The sequence below is a fragment of the Taudactylus pleione genome, unplaced genomic scaffold, assembly GCF_031769625.1.
Source record: "Taudactylus pleione unplaced genomic scaffold, aTauple2 ptg000004l, whole genome shotgun sequence".
Taxonomy (NCBI): domain Eukaryota; kingdom Metazoa; phylum Chordata; class Amphibia; order Anura; family Myobatrachidae; genus Taudactylus; species Taudactylus pleione.
In genome coordinates, this window is record NW_028284407.1 from 2,054,006 (window position 1) to 2,075,952 (window position 21,947).

The following is a 21,947-nucleotide window of genomic DNA, read 5'->3' on the forward strand; positions in this document are numbered from 1 at the left end:
GAAACCAAAACAACTGAAATATAAAACAATATTTCTTGTCGAACCATTTAGGCAGCTACTGTCCACTGACCAGAGTTGCAGAATTAAGGCAGACGATGTTCACGCTCCTGGCCTCTTTCTCAAGTTCCATGCCTCTAACCCAGAGAAGCCTGGGAAGTGTCCGGAGGTCACTCGTAAAGGAGGGGGTACTGTCACGTCCAGAGTTGTTGTACCCGGTGAGTCGCTGTCTCTGCCTGTGTGGGTGTTTTGGTGGGGTACTACCGGTGGGGGGTGATGGTGCCTGGAGGTTGGCGCGAGGTGCATGTGGATGTCTGAGTGGTACAAGCCATGTAGTGACAGGTAAGACTGGCAGCGCTGCCACGCTGGGGATTGCTGGGCGCCGCCATCTTGGTTTTGGGCATATGACCTGAATGGGTCAATCAGGTTGGAGCATCTTGTGTTTACTCACAGCAGCCTATCATGCACTTTCCCATGGTACATAAGGGTGTTCAGCATGCCATCTAGTTTCCAGTGCAATGTATACACAGCGTAAGCTGTGTGAGAGTTCTTTGTGCTCCTTAGCTCGGTGTGATTATTGTAGTCCCAGCAGTGCTCCGTTTCTTGCTCTGTCTCCATCACAGGCTGTTCCTGGATACCCGCATCTACCCTGCTATACACTGTCACTCACCCCACGGTTTGTGTACCCTCCAGCACTCCGGACCCAGAACCCACTCCAGTACTTCAGACCTCTGTTCCCCAGTCACATCACCATTGGACTTTTGTTTTTTTCTGTCTGACACCTGCTCCCAGCCTCACTAATTGGACTTTGGTTTTTCTGCCTGACACCTGTTTCCAGTCTCATTAATTGGACTTTGCCAGACATTTGTTTTCAACCTCAAGGTGCCCACACACATACCGATGTCCTCACAATACGATTTTATGGCCAATTTCCTCATGAACTTTCACGGGAGCTCCGTTGCCATCGTGATCACGATTTGGAGTTAAAAATGTCCAATCTGACTAAAGATCTATCTTGCAGCCAATGCATTGTATCCCAGATTGGCTAATCTGCCCTACAGCACGGCAGATCAGAAGATGCAATATACGACGAGCGGGGACGCGCATCGGCATCGTGCTCGTGAGTATAAACTCACGATTTGTACTTTTTTTTACCCGATTCGTCGTCACGATTCGTCGAAATCGGCCAAATCGTGTAAAAGGTCGCTATGTGTGTGGGCACCTTTACTTCACTTGGACTTGATTATTTTCTGCCAGTTTATATATTTATTACCACTTCATGAATAATAATACTCCTATTAAACCTGCTGCTTTCCAATACTACAAACCCGTTCCTGTTTCTTCTCCTGCATCCACCTCGGGTTCAAAAAATAATCCAGACCTGACAGCCACTTATAATGAATTCAAAGAAAACATTAAAGTTGTACCATTGTTTTTGACAATCTCGGTCGACACCACTGGAAGAACGTATGCCACACGCGATTGTATATCCTCGCGGAAGACGGTTTCCGAGCTCGTAACATGGTACGCACTACAGAGCTGGAAAACCCCCTGGACCTTAACATGGCTGTCTCAACAGCCACGCCGTCAAAGACAGCCGAGTCAGGTCCGGGTGAAGACAAGGACCCTGCGACAGAAGGTCTGGTCGTAGCGGCAACCGCAGAGGACTGTCCACGGACAGACCCTGAAGGTCTGAGAACCAGTGCCGTCTGGGCCACGCGGGAGCTATCAACAGGAGCGTCCCTTCTTCCTGTTTGAATTTCCGGATTACCCGTGGAAGAAGGGAAACCAGAGGAAACAGGTAAGCGAACCGGAACGTCCACCGGACGGACAGAGCATCTACCAGAGACGCCTTTTCGTCTCTTGTGCGAGACCCGTACACCGGCAACTTGTTGTTGTGCCGGGACGCCATGAGGTCGATCTCTGGAAGACCCCACTTGTCCACCAGCAGTTGAAAAACGTCCGGGTGCAGGGACCATTCCCCCGGATGAACGTCCTGGCAACTGAGAAAGTCTGCCTCCCAATTTAGCACTCCCGTGATGAAGACAACTGATATAGCCGGAAGATTGTACTCCGCCCATACCAGGATCCAAGACACCTCTACGAGAGCCGCCCGACTTCGGGTTCCTCCTTGCCGGTTTATGTAGGCCACGGTGGTAGCGTTGTCTGACTGGACCTGCACTGGGCGACCCTGGAGAACCCGATGTGCCTGCTGGAGAGCATTGAAAACCGCTCGACGTTCCAAGATGTTTATTGGAAGCTCTGCTTCTGTCGGAGTCCACCTGCCCTGGAACAAGTGTGGACCCGAAACTGCTCCCTAGCCCCGAAGACTGGCGTCCGTTGTCAACAGGACCCAATTCGGTACTCAGAACGGACGTCCCTTGTTGAGATGGGTCGTCTGCAACCACCAGGCAAGGGACAGGCGAACCTCCGGGGTGAGCACTATCGTCTGGGATTTTAGAGACTGAGGCAGTCCGTTCCATTTGGACAGGATCAGGTGCTGCAGAGGTCTGGAGTGAAACTGGGCATATTCCACCATGTCGAACACCGACACCATGGAGCCCAGTAACCTCATTGCCGAGTGTAGAGACACCCGGCGGCTGTGCAGACAACTGCGCACCCTCGACTGTAAGGCAGAGATCTTTTCCCCCGTCACAAAGATCCTCTGCTGTCCCGAGTCCAATAAGGCTCCGAGGTGCAGAATCCGCTGGGACGGGATTAGAGTGGACTTCTGCCAGTTTATTAACCAGCCGTGTCGTTGCAGTAGTGCAATGGTCAGGTCCAAGTGGCGCAGAAGGAGCTCCGGAGATCCTGCCACTAATAGAAGGTCATCCAAGTACGGCAACATGCGGACCCCCTGCAGCCACAGGGAAGCCGCCATGACCGCCATCACCTTGGTGAAAACCCGTGGTGCTGTCGCCAGGCCAAAAGGTAACGCCCGGAACTGAAAGTGGTCGCTGCGGATTGCAAACCTGAGGAACCGCTGATGGCGCAAAAGAATAGGGACATGCAGGTAAGCGTCCTGTATGTCCAATGACACCATGTAGTCCCCAGGTTCCAGCGCCAGAATGATGGACCGTAGGGTCTCCATCCGAAACTTCGGCACCCGCAAAGACTTGTTGAGAGCCTTGAGGTTGAGAATCGGACGATACGACCCAATGGGTTTCTGCACCAAAAAGAGATTGGAATAGAAACCCTGGCCCCTCTGGGAGAATGGAACAGACACTATAACTCCAGCCTGGAGCATAGTGTGCAAGACCTTCCGCAGCTCCGTGGCCTTGATCTGGTCTGATGGTAGACCCGTGGTGAAAAATCGAGCCGGGGGTCTGTGCCGGAAGGAGAGGGCATACCCGTGGGAGACCACCTCGAGAACCCAAGTGTCTGTCATGGTGACCGACCAACACCGGGCAAACTGCAGCAGGCGACCTCCCACTTTGGGACCCCCCAAAGGGAGGCCCGGACCGTCAGGCCGCAGGCTTGTCATCTGGCTTAGGGGCCGGACGTCTGGTACTCCAGGTCTGCTTCCGGGGCTTGACCGATTTCTTGGGACCAGCCTGTCGGGGAAAAGACTGTGATTTGGGCCTTCCCTGGGCCCTATAAGACCGAAAGGACGATGGTCCTGAACCAGAAGGGACAGCGGCCGACGGGAGACATGCCGATTTGGCTGCCGCCAGTGTGGCTACAATCTTGTCCAGATCTGGACCGAAGAGAACTTCTCCATTAAAGGGTAATGCCTCCAAACCCTTTTTGGAATCAGCGTCCGCCTTCCAGGATCGTAACCACAAGGTGCGACGAGCAGCCACCGCTGCTGACGAAATTCGAGACGCCAGGGTACTAATGTCTAAGGCCGCCTCGTTGATATAAGTGGCCGAATCACGGAGATTACCAATCAACTCCACCTGATCAGCCGGACAGTCGGAATTGAAGGACGCCTCCAACGTGTCCGCACAGCGCTCCATAGCTCTGGCAACCCAGCAAATGGCCATAGCCGGCCGCGCTGCCCCCCCTGCAAGTGAATAAGCTGACTTCAGGCAGATCTCCACCTTGCGGTCTGTAGCATCCTTAAGGGAGGACATGGATGGCATTGGTAATGTGGCACTACGGACAAGACGTGTCACATGAGAATCCACCTGTGGAGGGGATTCCCACCTAGCAAAATAATTATCCGCGAACGGATAAGCCACCGCCAGACGCCTCTAGGGCTGGTATCGCTTGCCAGGCTGTTTCCACGCCTCCTCTAAATGATCCACCAACTGACTCGAAAGAGGAAAGACTGTGGCGTCACCCTTCACATCCTTAAAAAAGGCATACTTGGATTTAGTCGCTGGGGGAACTTCGTCCTCAATCACCAAGGCTGTGCGGACTGCCCGAATAAGTCCAGGAATATACACCTTGGACCTAGTGTCCGCTTCCTTAGTACAGAGAGGTTTGTGATCGGAAAGATCCAGAATCTCCCCGTCATCAGACGTCTCTTCGTCATCCTCATAAGGAGCCGACAGAGACGCCTCACGGACTCCCCTTGCAACACATCCGACAAGTGCTGTACAGAACTCGTCAGGGAGTTAACCCACGCCGGCTCCTGAGAAACCGGGAGAGGGGAAATAGGGAGACTGCGGGGTACCACCAATTGTCTTGGGAAACCCTGCATGGGTGACGACACCACCGACTGCTGGGACAAACCCATCTGCGTAAACGCGGGCTGCGGAGCTAACTGGCCCACTAAGTTGTAAGCGCCTGAGCGAAACAAGCCCAGGGCGGCTCCTGTACCGGTGCTGTAACCGTAATAGGCCGCGCCAACGACAAACACTGCCGGCATAGGCCCTCCGCGCCACCCTCCCCCTCCGCTAAAGGTACTTTACACGTAGTACACTGCAGCCGGAGAGGAAAGTCACTTTCAGACATGATGGTAGAAAGCATGTGACCCCTCTCACCAATTTTTTTAAAAATGGCGAGAGACCACCCTGCAGCACCGCACCGCAAGGGCTTTAGCAGAAAGAACAGGGACAGTAATAAGGCTGACAGTCAGAAAGGAAAGTACAGGCAGCAGCGCTAGCACAGTCACATACAATGCAAAGAAACTCAATTCCTGCACTAACAGCGCTGATAAATCAACTACACAGACACAGAGTCTGGTAGGACACAGCGCTGCATACACAGACCTGACCACAGCGAAGGAGAGGTATGCAGGGGGACCCAGACCACGATGCCTCCGTCCAGACTTCCAGCAGCGTTCACCATGCGTTCTTGGAAGATGGCCGCCGAGGAGCAGAGAGGAGGCTGGCCTGGGGGAGGAGCGCTGCCACAGGGCCAGTCAGCGTGTTGCAGAGAGGGCTGTGTGCAGCGGGGGAGGCGCCGGCTGTGAGACAGGGAAGGCGCGCTCCCCTGGCATGCATTTGACCCCTGGGACGCCGCAGCGCTACCGCTCTGCCGCGGTCCTGCTGTCCCAGGGGGGTAGTGGAAGCGCAGATTAGTACCTGGCTCCACGCTGCAGCCAATCCCCAGGGAGCCCCCTGCCTGGGGACTTCTGGACCATGTATCAGCGGGGACCCACCGCAGGACCCCGCTGCTTACCTTGCTGCCCCCCTTGAGTCCGGCCATGGTCCGAAACATCTGGGGTCACCGCTAGCTGTGACCCCAGATGCTTACCAGCATCCCCGGATCAGTACCGGCGTTCTGGTACCGGCGGGGGTGTAGGGAAGACAGCATGGACGTCAAAACTGACTGTCCATGCTGTACTTCCAGATGTGCAGCCACAGCTGCAAAACGAAAACTTCAGGGGCTCTTCATTGCCCCCTTCTAACAGGTGCCTCCGACTCCGGCCGGGCACCGAACTAAACTGAGATGCCTTGGCTCGGGGGCGGGGTATAGCAGGGGGACCCTACTGCATCCTGGGAGGCTGAAAGCTTAACTCTATGGTGCCTGATGACTGACGTCACACCTATACCCCAAGGTACCCTATGGACCCTGAAGTAGAAAAAGTGATTTTCCCTTAAGAGAGTGGTCTGTTAGTGACTGACTGCTGCCAGCCACTAGCAATGGTAAAGTACTTTCTTTACAGCATGACCCAGAAATAATCAGGACTTTTTCTTATATTTCTCTGCAAAGTTGTGACTGGGAATAACCCTCTTTTTTCAGTGTTTGCTGAATAAATGCACACCAGAGTTTAAATCCAGCTGTAGATAATTTCTAGGAGGAAAGGAAGATACAAAATGCTTAGGATACACTAAAGTGACAATTCAGCGTGATACCCCAACAGGCGACATTGGTGGCTGAAGTGGGATTACATACTAAGAGGTCCAAAGCCAAACATGAAATATTTCATGAAGTCGATCATGGAGCAACAGTAACTCCAAGAGGATTTTCAACGATATATTTTGCAGCAGTTGTAGGTTCAATGGCACAATATCAGCAGTTCCCTGTAAACTTAGGGCCTGATTCAGACCCACTCGCACTCGCGAACGCACAGCGCTCGCAAGCGGGTCAATGGTGGGGTACTGCGCACGCGCGCCACGCGCATGCGCAAGCCACGGAGCGACAGAGAATTTCTCTCGCTCCGGGGCTAACTACAAAAGGGGCGGCTGTCGATGTTGATCAACAGCTCATCCCATTTTGTAGGCAGGGAGGGGGATGGCTACACAAACAGAGGCGTTCCCGAAGGAACGCCTGCTGTTTGTGGGAGGCACCACTGATAACACCAGTGATGTCAGTGGAGAGCTTCCTGCTCTGTTAGAGCAGGAAGCTCTCTGGGGCATGCGATGGACGAGACCCTACCACAAAGGTCTCGTCGCAAGCCCCGATGGTCGCGACCATCGCGACCATCACCTGGCCGCTCACAAAAGCTGTGGGTTGTCACCCACAGCTTAGCGAGCGGCTATGAGGCCGCAACAACAACTAAAAAAAACGCCCTGATTCAGAGCGAGCGCTCTTCAAGAGCGTCCGGCTCTGAATCAGGCCCTTAATACAAATGCAGGCAATACTACTAGCAGGAGTTAACTGCGAAGATTTACAAAATTTATTCAGAAAAATTACATATAGGCATTCATACATTTGAGTTGACCGCCACCCATGAGACCAGAGGAATAGAGGTCTGATACCCCAGATACTTTTTCCAATCAAATTGCCCAGAAAACCTACCAGGACCTGGAAACAAATGCTGCACACAATACACCTCTGAAAAGCTAAAGTTGGAGGATATTGCAAGGAATGGAGTATCTGCAACAGTCAATGGACAGATTATCCATTTGTGACCATATAATAAGGACTAACTGGTAAGATAGCAGCTTAATGGCATCTTGCATCTCCTGGGATAGATGTACTAAACCTTGGAGAGTGATAAAGTACCAACCAATCAGCTTCTGTCTTTTTTTTAAACACAACCAGTAAAGTGACAGGTAGGAGCTGGTTGGTTGGTACTTTATATCTCTCCAAGGCTTAGTACATCTCCCTGTCACGGTGATGATATTCTGTAGATCTGGCCCGGGACCCTTGGGTATCGTGGATGTGTATAGGAAACATGGAGGTTTAATGATACCTTGGCTCATGGGTACAAACAGCAGTATAGGCACACTAGTGAGAATGTAGGAACCACAGGACAGTGATATGTATGGATACTGAACTGGAGTGAACAGACCAGGTCAACTGGCGACCCCTCGCCTAGTGACCTGTGTAGACCAGCCAGCAAGACCCGGGATACACTCTATGGACAAAGGTGAACTCCAGGAACAATATAGTACTAGAAGATTGTAACTCAGAACTCAGAACAGGCCAGGAATCAGAGTCTAATGTAGTCAGAGTAGAGCTTGAGATAGCTGCAACCCTGTTACTGCTCCAATGCAAGACCTGGAACTGAAACAAGTGAGGAACTAAGAAACAGAGTCAAACAACCCAAGTCCTAATAAGAACATTTAGCTTTAAGGGAAAGCAGACTGTTAAAGGTGAAGGGCACAGAAGCCTCCTCACTTGTGTATGTGTAAATGTGTCCATATTTTCCCCTCTTAGTGACACTCACTTCCACCATAATAGTGGAGAAAGATATAAGCCCAAAAGGGAATGCAGACAGGACGAACTATGTGAACTACACTAAGGCCCGTATTCAATTTGAGATGAAAAGTCAGGATCCGCGATACTTTTTCGCCGATGATGTAATTTTCGCCTGTTCTGCTTTTACCCCGTATTCAATTTGAAAGACTTTCCGCCTAGGCGGAAAGTCAATGCAGTGTAATAGGTGGTAAAGTTTCGCCTATGAATAGCAGGCGGAAAAAAGTGCAGAATTGGGGTTTTGGGGTGCAACGTTGCGGGAACCCCCATGCAGCCTTCAGACAGTCCCCCAAAGGTAAACTGTGTAAAAAAAAAAAAAAAAAACACTTAAGGACACCCCAAAAAATGACTCTGAAAAAGGGGGCAAAAAAAAAGTTGGGGTACAAACTTAAAAACTAGCGAACTTGACTCTGAGGGGTCCCCAAATATGCCCCAAGTGTTTTTATCATTGCAGGTGCTTGCGGCAGGTGGATTTTTCTCGATTTTTTCAACTTCACTTTAGCAACTTTTAAATATTCTGACCCCCATTTTCAAGTACCCTAAATTTGATGGGATAAGTTATTTTCAGGAAAAAATACTCCTGCATCAGGTATAGAAAAACGCTATTCAGCAGCTATTAAGGCTGTTTAAAAAGACCAAATATCTTCAGCAAGCCAAATTGCAGGGTACCATAGGGAACCCCCATGTCAGAGCATCTTTTGGGGGGTGTCAGGCTGATTTCCCCAAATCTGACAGTACTTTCCGCCTGTTCAAGTTTCGCCGGGTCCCGTTTTCACGCACTTTCAAATTGAATACGGGGTAAAGCGGGCACGCGCGTGATACTTTTCCGCCCACAAAACAGGCGAAGTAGGCAAAAAGTCCGGGACGCAAAAAAGTATCGCGGCTCGGCTCAAATTGAATACGGCTCTAAAATTTGATATAATGAGTTATAGGTCTTACCAGGGACAAATAGTACTGACTGCTCGCTCTCCCTATACAAACTAAAAACAATATAAAGACAACTTGGGAGAAAAAAAGTACTGAGAAATAAAATCATTATCTACAGTGAAACGGACACATCCCAAAAGCATGAATTAGGTGTAACCAGTGATGTTAAAACTATGCTAAGTGGTTAATAAACTCCAAAAATGTGTTCATGAAGGGGGTTTACATCTCCCATACTGTCCTTTAATATGCAAAATGATTCGCTATTACAGCCAATCGGCGGGCATCGACTATCGGCGATTCGACTTTAGATCGGGGAAATTCAACATTTAAAAAGTCTCTGACTAGCCAATTCTGATCATTTTTAGGTTGGGATCTGGGAATCGAGATTTTTCAACAATTTGAATATTCCTGATTCCCAGACACCACGCCGTCGGCAGAATGGGGAATTGTGGCATATATATGGGCCCCTTAAGAAAGATCCTAGAATTATGGTCAATCAGTTTTTTCTTTCAATATTTAACAATTTAAAACCAAAAAAAGTAATATGTTTAGATTAAGGGATTTATTTAGCAAGATGCTGCGGTAATTAACACTCTGTATCGCTGTGATACAGAAAGTCCTACCACAGAATGTACCGTACCAGGGCTCCACTGGTTGCTCTGGCAAAAACTCCTCTCCTCACTAACACTACCAGCGAAAGTTTAAAGAATATGCGCATGAACATAGTGGTTTGACCCGGCTTGGATTCGGCGAAAGCCTTCCAGTTTCACTGGGTCCGCATTGCCAAGAATAGCTAACACAACCCTGTTAAATAGACTCAGGTCAGCGTTCCGGCAGCAACCGCCACAAAACAGATCATCACAGATCCCCATGATGTAAACCTTTTATTAAATTGAGAGAAGCAGAGAAAAGCCCACCCTCCAGCATTCATGCTGATGGAAGGGGTTTTCTCAACTTCATAAATCCAATCACACATCATCAAAGAGCAAGCAATAAAAAAATGAAAAGCAATATAAGAAAAATACGTAACAACATTTTGCTGATAGAGAGCATTGCGCCCATTCACAGTAGTGTTCCTATTTCTAAATACCCCGAGTGCTAATACATTCTTTTTTTGTCTCTGTGTTTAAAGTGTTTCAGAACAGAAAACCCTTAAATAGGAGAGTGGAGTTAGATCTTTAAATTTAGAATAGGCTTTTGCTCGCTTTATTTATAATGTTTAAAAAGAAAAAAAAAAAAGTCAAAATGACTGCATGTGACCCCTATGAGGGCTGACCCGTATTACTGCTGAAGATTGCCATCTGGCCTTGCCTCCCAGTGACTGACTTTCCCAAAAGTACACCACACAAGGGAAATTCAATCACATCTCAAGTGTCCAGAAGTGCACAGGGTCAAATGTCCCAATGAGCTGGCTTATAAAATGCTGAAAGCCCAGCCACTTCATTACTGGATTAACCGGCTGAAACATGACAAGCTCTGATCACTTTGAGCCTTATCCATTCGCATGCGAGCATCCCTCAGTGGCTGCCTTCCAGTGACTGCTCAGTGATCAGCAACAATCAAATAGGCAATCTATTGCACTGACCTCTTGTCGGTCTAAACAGGGATAATTACTCATAAAGCACCAGAAAGGGGGTGGGAAGGGGGGGGGGGGACAACAGGGACGAATTATATAAGCAGCTTGAAAAGTCCCCAAAGCATTTCATTACCATAGTAACACTGTGATCATACCATCACCCGGAAGGTGTGCAACATCTACAACAAGTCACAAGATAATACACATAGAAAGGCGTCGAACAGGAAAAATAATATCTTTACCTACACTCCAAGCTGTGAAACGGCAGCTGCTAGTTACTGCGGGGCTGTCCTCACATGTACCATGACCTGCAAGTCATAAACGTACTATTAATAAAAACAACCTTGGACACAAAGGAGTATATTTACTAAAGGTCAATTTTAATCGATTCTGAACTATTTAAAAATGATAAAAATCGATCAACATTAATGTTGTGATTCTGTGTAAATCACACATTTATTAACAGACAATTATTAATATTTTTTTTAAGGATTAGTAAATGTGTGATTTAGTCCCAGAAGCACAACATTGACGTTGATTGAGTTTGATCGATTTTAAATCGATCAAAATCGACCTTTAGTAAATATACCCCATATACTTCACATTATGCCACATTTCACCACTACACAATGTGATAGAAAATAGGACACAAATGTATTACCTTTTCATCAAAACAAAATATTATATAAGCTTAAATAACAAGTCAGCTGGTCAAATAGAGCATGTGGATTTAACCCCTTTTCATGATAAGAGGAAAAGAAGTTTGACAGAATCTTATGGAGATTGAGCTGTTGTTTGAGTAAGGGAACCATATTTTTTCATCATTTATACATTTACACAAGGTTGTGTGAAAAGTCGATAGTTAATTAGTTAAGCTGGACATACACTGCACAAGCGATAATCGTTCATTACCATCCACTAAGTGATAACCATTCAAACCAGTAATTTAGTTGACTGTTTTGAATGATTATCATGCAGTGGATTATCATTTTAGCATGACCAGCGCCATAACAGGGTTCACTAGCGCCCTGTGCCGACCACACCCCCGAGCGCATGACATCATGTGGAAGTGTCGGTACCTCCAGTGACGGTAAGAACAGAACTTGCCAAAGCATCCTCAGGATGCTCCAGGGAGCTGTAACGAGTTTTTCCCACAGTTGTGAGGTTTATCCTATTCAATTGCCAGGAAAAAAGCCGTGCACATTTCAATAGGAATTAACGTTGTTTTTTTCTCATAGTCCCCCAGCAGGTGCAAAGGTCAGGAAAATCTCAATTTTATGTTTTAAAATCCTCAGAAACCATAAGACACTCCCCCCTAATAACTAATTAGGCAATTGTAAATTTCCAATTACCTTAATTAATTCAGTAATTATGTCATTTTTGTTGATAAAAAAAAAACAATGGCCTCCAATTTCCCCAAAAATTATCTTTTTTTTTGTTAATTTATGTATCACAAATTTAGTTCAACTATGTATTTAAACAAAAATTTTTTTAATATACATATATAGATATATATATATATATTTTTTTTTTTAAATTGCCCATAAATGACTCAAAAATCAACATTGTTTGCTACTTTTATTTGCATTTTTCATTTAATTAGTTTGTAATGAAACTAAATTTGTTTTTTACGTAAAAAAATGCACAAATTAGTCTTTTAATGCAAAAAAACAATATATTTTTCTTTGCGACAGTAATAAACATTATTACTCAATATGTTATTTAAATTTTTTAGGGTACAGGCTGTTCCCCATTCATTTTTATTTCCCCCAGGCATTTTATGGTAAAAATTACTTTGACCATGTTTCTTTCAATTGGATACTGCGGGTATTGGGAGCGCACATGCCCACAGTAATGAAAAAATGGTTGCAAGGTCCACTGTAATTTTTTTTTTTACCAAATAATTTTTTATTTTTATTTTATATACTCACAAGTGCAAACATACATGTACATGTATATCTATACAAACATACAGATATATTACATAAATCCATATACACATATATACAGAACTGCAATCTGTGTAAGCAAATACAATTCAAGTGCAACATCAAACAAATACATTTTGTCTGTAGGATATAGCAAGTCAAGAATTATTGTTAAACATAAGAACAGAGATAGAATATATAATTGAAATAGAACCATAATAACGGAAAACAAAAACAAAATATATATGTATAAAGTAAAATAAAATTAAATAAATACATACACCCCCCTCCCCCCCCCCAAACCCTGGTGCAGCTTGTTCCCTTTCCATTGATCGGATACTCCTACTCCACTGTAATTTTTATCACAAAATTTGCGCACCTAATTGGATATGCCCCTAAGAATTTGCTTCCACTGGGGGAAGTACTTGTTATGTCAGTGTGTGATGTCACAGTATTGTTTCTTAAATAAATAAACAGAGCAGAGGTTTACCCAGAAAAAGTGGGGTTTACCCCAATATGCCAAGACATAAATAATGAAAGAAGAGTGATCGATATAATTTATGCATCCAATAAAAAAAAATATCTCCAGCCATTGTGGCGTCTCTGGATGAGAAGATCTTTGAGAGGGTCTCTGGTATTTCGTGAGATGCAGCTTAAACAAATGGGTTTTTAAGGGCATTTCTTATGCAGTATATTATAAACCCTCTACTACAGTTCTTGATAATTGTTACTCTTCAGCTCCTGTTCTCATTGCAAATGGAACCAGACAAGGTTGCCATTTATACCTTCACTCTTTGCCCTTTTGATGGAATCTCTTGTTAATATTTCATGGTAATCCTGATACAACAAGTGTACAAACTGGCCCCCAAGCAATGTCTTAGTGATACTAACTAACCAACTGCTACTTTTCACTTCCTGCCTTTCATAAAGAACTGTCTGCAGGCATATATGGAACTCTCCAATATCAAAATCAAAAGGTTAAATCTAGAATTCTACCTTTTAATCTATACCCCCAGGTGCAACAATTACTCAAACAAAATTAAAATATTTGGTAGCAATATGGAAAAAAATGGGCATATTTCTGAGCAGCCATTTTGATCATCTACATGAGACACATTTCCTTGCCTTGCTAAAAAGTATTGCTAGTCAGAGGGGCATGTGAGGGAAAAGGTAGTGGGCAGAGAGACAAGCTGGTGGGTAGAGGGACATGTGAGGAAAAAGCTGTTGAGGTGGGGGAATGTGTGAGAAAATGAACAAGGGCTATGTGAAGGAAAAGCTAGTGGGCAAAGGGACATTTGAGGGAAGAAACGGGGGCATGTGGGGCAAAAGCTGGAAGAGATTTTATGGATCTATAAATGGTACACGCATCATAAAATAATAAATGTTGTCCCCTTCATAATATATACAATTTTCAGGGGAGATGTGCAGTATCAAAGCTTTGAGAGAGATAAAGTGGAGAAGTTGCCCATAGCAATCAATTTGCTTCTAACTGTCATTTATCTAGCACAGTCTATAAAATGACAGTTAAGCTGGCCACACACTAGACCAACTTTCATCCAACCATCCAACTAGTTGATTGGTTGGAATGAAAATCTGGTAAGGAATGAGAGTAAATGATGATCAGCAATTTGCTCCTAAATGCCAGAAACAGATGAAAATGGTCGTCAGACAAGTTTGTTAAATGTTTGATCAAAACAATTTGTTCGTACAACAGTTTTTAGTCCAGTTTCCGGCGTTTGGGAGCACATTGCTGATTGTCATTTGCTTTCATTCCTTACCAGATTTTCATTCCAACCAATCAACTAGTTGGCTGGTTGGATGTAAGTTGGTCTAGTGTGTGGCCAGCTTCAAGCTCGCCATACACCAGACCAACTTTCCCCAACCATACAACTAGTTGGTTGGTTGGAATGAAAATTCGGTAATGCATGGGAGCAAATGACAATCAACCATTTGCTCCCAAACACCAGAAAACACGAAAAAAGGTTGTTCAGGCAAGTTGGTTAAATCTGTTTGATTTAAAATGAAAAAAAACAACTTGTCTAAACAACAGCTTTTGTCCGTTTTTCATTCCAAACAACTAACTAGTTGGATGGCTGGAGGAAAGTTGGTCTGGTGGATGGCCAGCTTTGAAAGCTGAATGGTTTTATATGGGCAGCTTCTTTACCCTACCTCTATCAAACGTTTGATACATCTCCCCCCTGGTCAATTATCAAAGCGAATACCACCTTTAAATAAGATGAGTGCATTACAACATTCATTTAACTGTTTTAGGATTTAATAAAACAGTATAGGATATACTATATTTTGTTTTTCTATTTTACTTGGATCGCTATGTGTCGAAGTTTTACTAACATTTAGATATTGATCCTCCAAAGTTATACCAAAGGTATTGTAGATGTATTTTATTATATCTTATCGACTGTACCCAAATCCTAAAATATGGTTTTGGTATATCCCTAATGTGAATCGGACACATCTAGAATATATAGTATAATGGTGCATACACACGGTCAGATTTTCCTTCAGATTTGTACAATAACGATTTTAAAAATTCATATCTGAAAGAAAATCTGATGTGTCCCTGCAACGATGAACGATGTGTGTTCCGGTTTGACAGATAACGATATCTGACATCTGATGTGTTTGCAGTCAGATTTGGAAGATTTTCATGCATTTTAATACTGTCAAAAATCGTTCGTAGTTCGTAGGTCATGAAATCGTTGGTAAAATAATTAAAATTGTTCGTAGTTCATCGTTCGTAGTTCATCGTTCGTCTGACATATCTGACCGTGTGTATGCACCATAACATTTCATGATTACCCTTTAACTGGCAGTAGAGCAGCTTTATGGGTATATTTTGCGCTTCACTCAAGAGTCATGTGTTCATATGTACTATTTAATGGTGACTCCCAACATGCCTGTATTATTTAATAGTGGGCCTGATTCAGAGATGGACGCAAACGTCTTGTGTAAAAAGACGCCCTCTGCCGAATTCTCTGAACCGCTGCCTTCGTCCGAACACACAGCATCAGATCAACATCGCCACCATCGGTCACAGTACTCAGGATGCCCGGCAAAACTACGCTGCCGGGGCCAGTAACCCTGGATCCGAGGGCGCAGCCACTGGCTTCTGCACACCCAGAAAATCGGTCCGACGTCCCAGCTTTCTGAAAAATACTCCCCATCGCCACCCTGACGCGCCTGCAGCCTATCAATCAGGCTGGGGCTAACAGGGCACTGTGACCGAAGCCGCAGCACCATCACGAGACTTGGACAACCCGGCTCTGGGGCATGCGCAGTCCCAAAAACATAGAATCGGTACTGCGTCTAGGGTTGAAACCGCCCCAGTGTCTTACCACAACCTTTTGCACTATTACCATACTTTAAGCTTTTCCTAATTAATATTTCAGCATAAGGGCCTGATGCTGTATCGGACACATCTCTATTCATGGACGCAAATAGAACATTTCGGCATATAGCGCACGTACTGAAGCACATTTTTGCGTCTCTGTCAGATTCTGATCCAGACGGATCTTGGCTGCATCTGTTTCTACGTGAAATGGGAGTTTTGGGGTGGGAACTGGGCAGAGTGCGATCGTACGAAACAGTTCTGCCTTGTGGGATTGCTATGTGAGCATCACTTGGGCTCCTTGCTATTCTGAGTCATGCATACGGGGAAGGGAAATCTGTTTCAGGCGGATGTCTTGCACCTAGCAGGGGGCTGGTGCAAGTGCCCATACCAATGATGACTCCTGCTGTGGCCGAAAAAACAGTGACTGGGATGCGGCTTCCCACTTGGAGACGCACGGTTCCTGGCATTAGCTCTTACGGAAACTTGCATTAGCATAAGGCAGAAAATCAGCGCTTCTGCGGCATTGCGCAAACACGCCCACTTTGCAACCGAATCAGCCCCCAGGTGAGCAGGCATGTCACAGCAGCCATTGTCAGGTTCTCAGCTGTCTAGGAATGCTGATAGAAAAATATATTTCTACACATAACATGCAGCATCGACTCCGCTCACTATATTGCACAATGGAGTGGGCAGGATGTGCTGGAAAACACAATGGGCCAAATGTAATAGAGGGAGAGTTTAGAAAATGTGAGAGTTTAGCAGTAAACTCTCACATTGGTTGAGTTTTATCTTCAAAATGGGAAAACATCTGAATGAGATTTTAAATCGTGACAGTTTTTTAAGTCTAAAAAAACATGCAAGTTCACTCTGTTACTTTGTTTTTGGACTCTATTACATTGGCAAAGTTTAAAAAGTGTCAGAAACTCTCACTTTTCTAAACTCTCACCCTATTACATTTGGCCCAATGTGTCTGAGGATGCCTCTGGGGAGCTGTAAGGGCAGCGGAGTGACCGTCTGAATCATCCCAAGGACGCTCCAGGTGGCACTGCTGCATAGATTCCGGCTGCAGTGTGCCATTCTAAGCTCCCTGCTAGCCAGATGAGGCTAGCCCAAAAAACCTCCGAGGGCCAGACCAAATGATTCCGAGGGCCTTATACGGCCCCTGGGCAGGAGGTTCCCCATCCTTGGTCTATAGAATATTGACCTTCCTGGTAATTCTCATATTACAACTTATCTTCCCCAGCTCCCTGCCGACCACAACTGAAATGTTCACTTTGAGTGGGAGATGTATCAAAGTTTGGAGAGAGATAAGTACCAACCAATCAGCTTCTTACTCACTTTATTGGCTGTGTTTGAAAAATGGCAGTTAGATGCTGATTGGTTGGTAATTTATCTCTCTCCAAGCTTTGATACATCTCACCCTTGTGGCTGAGTTCTTATTCTGCACATACTCAGAACACAGGAGGCACCATGTCCTAGGTAGGGATAATCTATTGGATCAATATGTGGTTTTATTTATCATTTACCTGAGATACTGTTAGCCCCCAATATCTTGTATTACTGAACTTCACTATTATTTTTGCATTACCTATGTACAGGGCCGGCCCTAGGCATAGGCATTCTAAGCAAATGCCTAGGGCGACTGGAATGCCTGGGGGCATTCCATGGCTCTGCCGCTGTCCCTCCCTCCGCGACGCCCTCCTTCCGCGACGCTGCCCCACAGAGCTGGATTAAGGGGGGGAGCGCTGGGGGTAAGTATCCCTAACCCTCCCCCCCTCCTAACCCTCTCTTAGTGGTGCCTAACCCTAACCTCCCCCCGGTGGTGCCTAACCCTAACCCCCCTCTCCGTAGCCTAACCCTAATCCCAGGGGGTGCCTATCCCTAATCTCCCCCCCGGGAGTGCCTAAACCTAACCCACCCATCCCGGGGAAACCAACATACTTACCCGGTATTGGACCTTCGGGAGTCTGGCATTCGGGATTCCGATGCCAGTATCTTGATCTCCTGAGATATCGGTGTCAGCATTATTACGGGTGTCGGGATTCCGGCGTTGGTATATGGACGGCCGGCGGCAACCAGTCCGATGACAATATAACTACATCCGTGTATAAACACAGATTGCTGGTGGGATTATCTGCTAGGGGGCACCAGTCAAAATTTTGCCTAGGGCACCAAATTGGTTAGGGCCGGCTCTGCCTATGTACTTATATTGATAAAAGTTGAGTTCAAATAAATAGACATGGCACATTCTTCAAGAGAACACACTACAAATAAAAAAAAGAATAAAACCCATAAGTTTTGTATCTGTTTATTACTTCGTAACCATGTAAAATTATGTATCATTTATTTATTATGTATTAATTATTTATTTACTTATTATTATATAACACTGGGACTTGTCAGACCACACATGTATTTGTAAATAACTATTTGCACATGTGCAGGGGCATCACCATATTTTGTGTTGGGGGGGGGCAAGAGATGATTCATTTTAGCGCCCCCACCCCTTACCCCCTCTCTGTCTCCCTCTCACTCCAATTTACCTGTTGCTGGTCGTCAGCACAAAGGAGGAGGAGGTTGGCACCATGGAAGAAGGGAAGGGTGCAGTGGTGTAACTAGGGGGTGTCGAGCGGGGCTCGTGCCTTGGGCGCCGTCGCACTGGTGGAGCAGGGGGGGGGCGCCACCGTCCGTGGTCCAGGACACTGGTTTCAACTTCAGTGTAGTGCACTATACAGTAACAAACACCGCTGCCCGCGCTGGGTAGCACACTCGTAATACCCGACGGCTGCGTGTTTGTTATAGCAGCCAATGAGAGTCATACAGACTCTCATTGGCTGCTGCACCCACGTCCGGGTCCGGTCTGGAGTTCGCTCATGAGCTTCGCCTTTTGGCTCCCGCAGTGGGTGATGGCAAAGACATCATGACGTCTCTCCCACAGTGCCAAGCAGGAGGACGAAGGAACAGATGGTGGTGGGCGCAGGAGCGGGGATTCAGGTGTGTTTTTTTTGTTGTGTGTGTGTCTGTCTTATATATGTAAGGGGCACTGCGATCCATTATTGGAGGCACTGAATAGGGGGATGACTACTACGTTTTTTTACTTGCCCATGGCTCCAAATACTCTAATTACGCCACTGGGAGAACAGCAGCCGGCTAAGTGACTGAATCAGGCCCAAAGATCACGCATTAGCCCTCCTCTGTGCAGTGCAGGGGCTGTGCAGCCTATTGTTACTGTATAATGCACAGCCCCTGACCGTCTACGGCACCTCTCAAATGGTTGGGGAGGTGAGCCGCCCCCTTGCCCCCCCTGTTCCGATGCAATGCACATGTGCAGTGAAAGTGGTGGCAGCCAAAACAACATGACAGCCAACACTGAGATGTAAATGTATTTGCAACTACAAAAGATACAAAGCGGCTTTGTATCACAGTGATATTATCACCTATACAGTGTCAATGTATTCAGCAGCTTTTCACATAAGCTCTTGTCCAGTGTTACCGTGGTCTGACTCTAAGCTACTGGAGGATTTTACAGGATTATTGACGCAAACACCTAGTGGAGATAGAGTATGGGAAGGAAAAGCCACAAACAGCAGGTGATATAGGTCAGGCAGATACATTTACTGAAAAAAGGTAAATATCCAGTGTGCAAAGCTCTTCTAAAGGATTTCTATTCTTATTGCTACATGTTAGCTTAGGGAGACACAATACATTACATTTTGCTCCTATCTCCAATGCTCTACAAAGCTATGTGCACTGATGTGACCACTGCATATTACTACTTCCCATCCCTTTAGTCAATGCAACCTTCCGTTATTCTGCTCTGTCATCTTGAACCACAAGAACCTATTCAAAGCCGCATGCAAAGCAGCCACATCTCCAATAGTGCACACTGCGAATGCTCATGGAGGCAAGGAATTCTAACGCGTCTTTACGGATCTACACTATGTGCTATTTAGAGCCGCATGGAAGTCAGCTGGATCTCAGCTTGTGGCTAAATGGGAGTAACTGGAGAGTACAACAGAGCATGACAGAAGTTTGCCATGGGTGTGTAGACAGAATGGGCAGCATAGTGGTTAGCATCACTGCCTCATGCGTTATATTCCTGAGTTTCTATGCCCTCTCAGTGATTTTATGGGTTTCCTCCAGGTACTCCGGTTTCTTTCCACACTCCAAAAAGGGTTAGGCACTAGGGGGAGGGTTAAGCTTCAGGGAGGGGGAGGGTTAGGCTGTGGGGGGGTCAGGTATAGGCTGCGGGGGGAGAGGGAGGGTTAGGATACTTACTGACAGGTGTCGGTATCCTAACCCTGTCGGGATTCTGACCACTGGGATCCTGAGCTCTGGCATCCCGTACCCAACCCAACACAATGGTAGATTAACTGGCTTACAGTGTCCATGTGATAGGGAATACAGACTGTAAGCTCCACTGGCGCAGGAACTGATGTGAATGCATAAATATTATCTGCAAAGCGCTGCGCAATATGTGTGCGCTATATAAATGACAGAATCGGTATGTTTAGCCGCCGGATCAAATACAGACAGCAGCAGGCTGACGGGTGAGGACAGCATCAGGTAAGTAGTCTAACACTCCCCTCCCTTAGGGGTGCCTAACCCTAACACTCCCCTCCCTTAGGGGTGCCTAACCCTAACCTCCTCCCGTTAGTGCCTAAGCCTAACCCCCTCTCCCTGCACCCTAAACCTAACCCTTCTGGGGGGGGTACCTATCCCCCACTAGTGGTGCCTAACCCTAACCCCCCCTTTCCCCACCCTAACCCGCTTGGTGGGGGTGCTTAACCCTAAGAAGTCCCTAACGCTAACCACCCCTGCGGCTACACGCTAAGACACCCGGCTTACCTTCGTCCGGTAAGCCGGGTGTCGGGATTTAGTATTGGGGCTAATGATAGGCATCGGGATGTCGACGCCTATCTTTAGTCTCATGTCGGGATGTGGCTGTCGGGATATCGGCAGGTGGGATAGCGCCCGCCGGTATCCTAACTACATCCCATAAATAACTGCTAATAAAAATGAAGTAAGGTAAGCATACGCAAAGATCTGGCGAGTTCAGGCGGATCTCTTGCACCAAGGACAGGGCTGGTAGAAATGCGTGCTGATAGTGATGGCAGATGTATAGTGGCGACGCAGACACGGAGATGCTTCCCGAGTCTGAATACAGGCGGAAATCTACAGGGCACGCAATACAGCGGCGGTTAAGGACGCTTTGAGTGCAAACCTTGGTTCTATGACAGAGCGCAAGGTGCAATTACACAAATCCAAGCACGAGGCAGGACATAGGCCGATTTTGCTCTACAAAAGTTTTTGGCTGCGTTTTAGGTTTGTCTGAAGGGAGACTCATTTGTGCATCACTTTCTCCACTGCTTGTAGATCATTTTTATATTGTAATACAAGCAGGAAAAACTGAAGTGGAAAAAAAAACACAAAAAAAAACTTCATGAGACAACGCAAAACATTGCTCAGGATGGAAATTATATGAGTAATTATTGTTTTGTGGAAAAATATGAACGATGTGAGGTGACATTTCCAGCATTTATATTACTGCCGACAAGCATAGTCTTACAGGTTGCACTGACCTATTCTTAAATAAACCACAGTAAGAATTACAGACAGCGCAACTAAACAGAACTCTTGATATGAAAATGAAATATAGAAACGGAAATAGAGAGGGATAAATGGGTTGGTCGTCAGCTATCATAGAACCATAAGTTCCAGCATGCCCTGCCAAAGTAAAATCTCCAGAACAAAACTGCTGAACTAGAAAGCATAATAAAAAAAAGAAAATAGCCTGGCAATGATTTAGGAAAATAACTATTTACATAGTAAGCAGGTTAGGATGAAAGGTCAATAGAAGCTTATAAGTAAAATCTTAGGCCCTCATTCAGAGCCGTACGCTCTGAGCAGAGCGCACGCTCTGAATGAGGGCCGGGCTCCATTTTCATGGAGCGTCCTCCTGGACGCTCGTATAGCTGTGGGTCACCACCCACAGGCTATACGAGCGTGCTTTGTGATGGCCGCGATGGTCGAGACCATCGCGACCATCGAAATTGCGAGCCGGAGCCTGCGGTTGAGGTTTTCAACCGCAAGCTCCGGAGTGATTTTGGCTCTATCAGAGCCAAAATCA

At 46.2% G+C, this 21,947-nt stretch overlaps 1 protein-coding gene across 2 annotated transcripts in view; it reads right to left on the reverse strand.

Moving 5' to 3' along the window:
- The window catches only part of TLK1 (tousled like kinase 1), a 310,849-nt gene that overhangs the window by 182,608 nt on the left and 106,294 nt on the right, over positions 1–21,947 (reverse strand). The window contains exon 2 of one of the 2 annotated variants that reach the window (XM_088470184.1): positions 10,784–10,845. The gene's annotated coding sequence lies outside the window, so the exon portion shown is untranslated. Of the gene's footprint in view, positions 1–10,779; positions 10,846–21,947 lie in introns of both variants that reach the window. The other variant, XM_088470297.1, reaches the window with a different exon arrangement.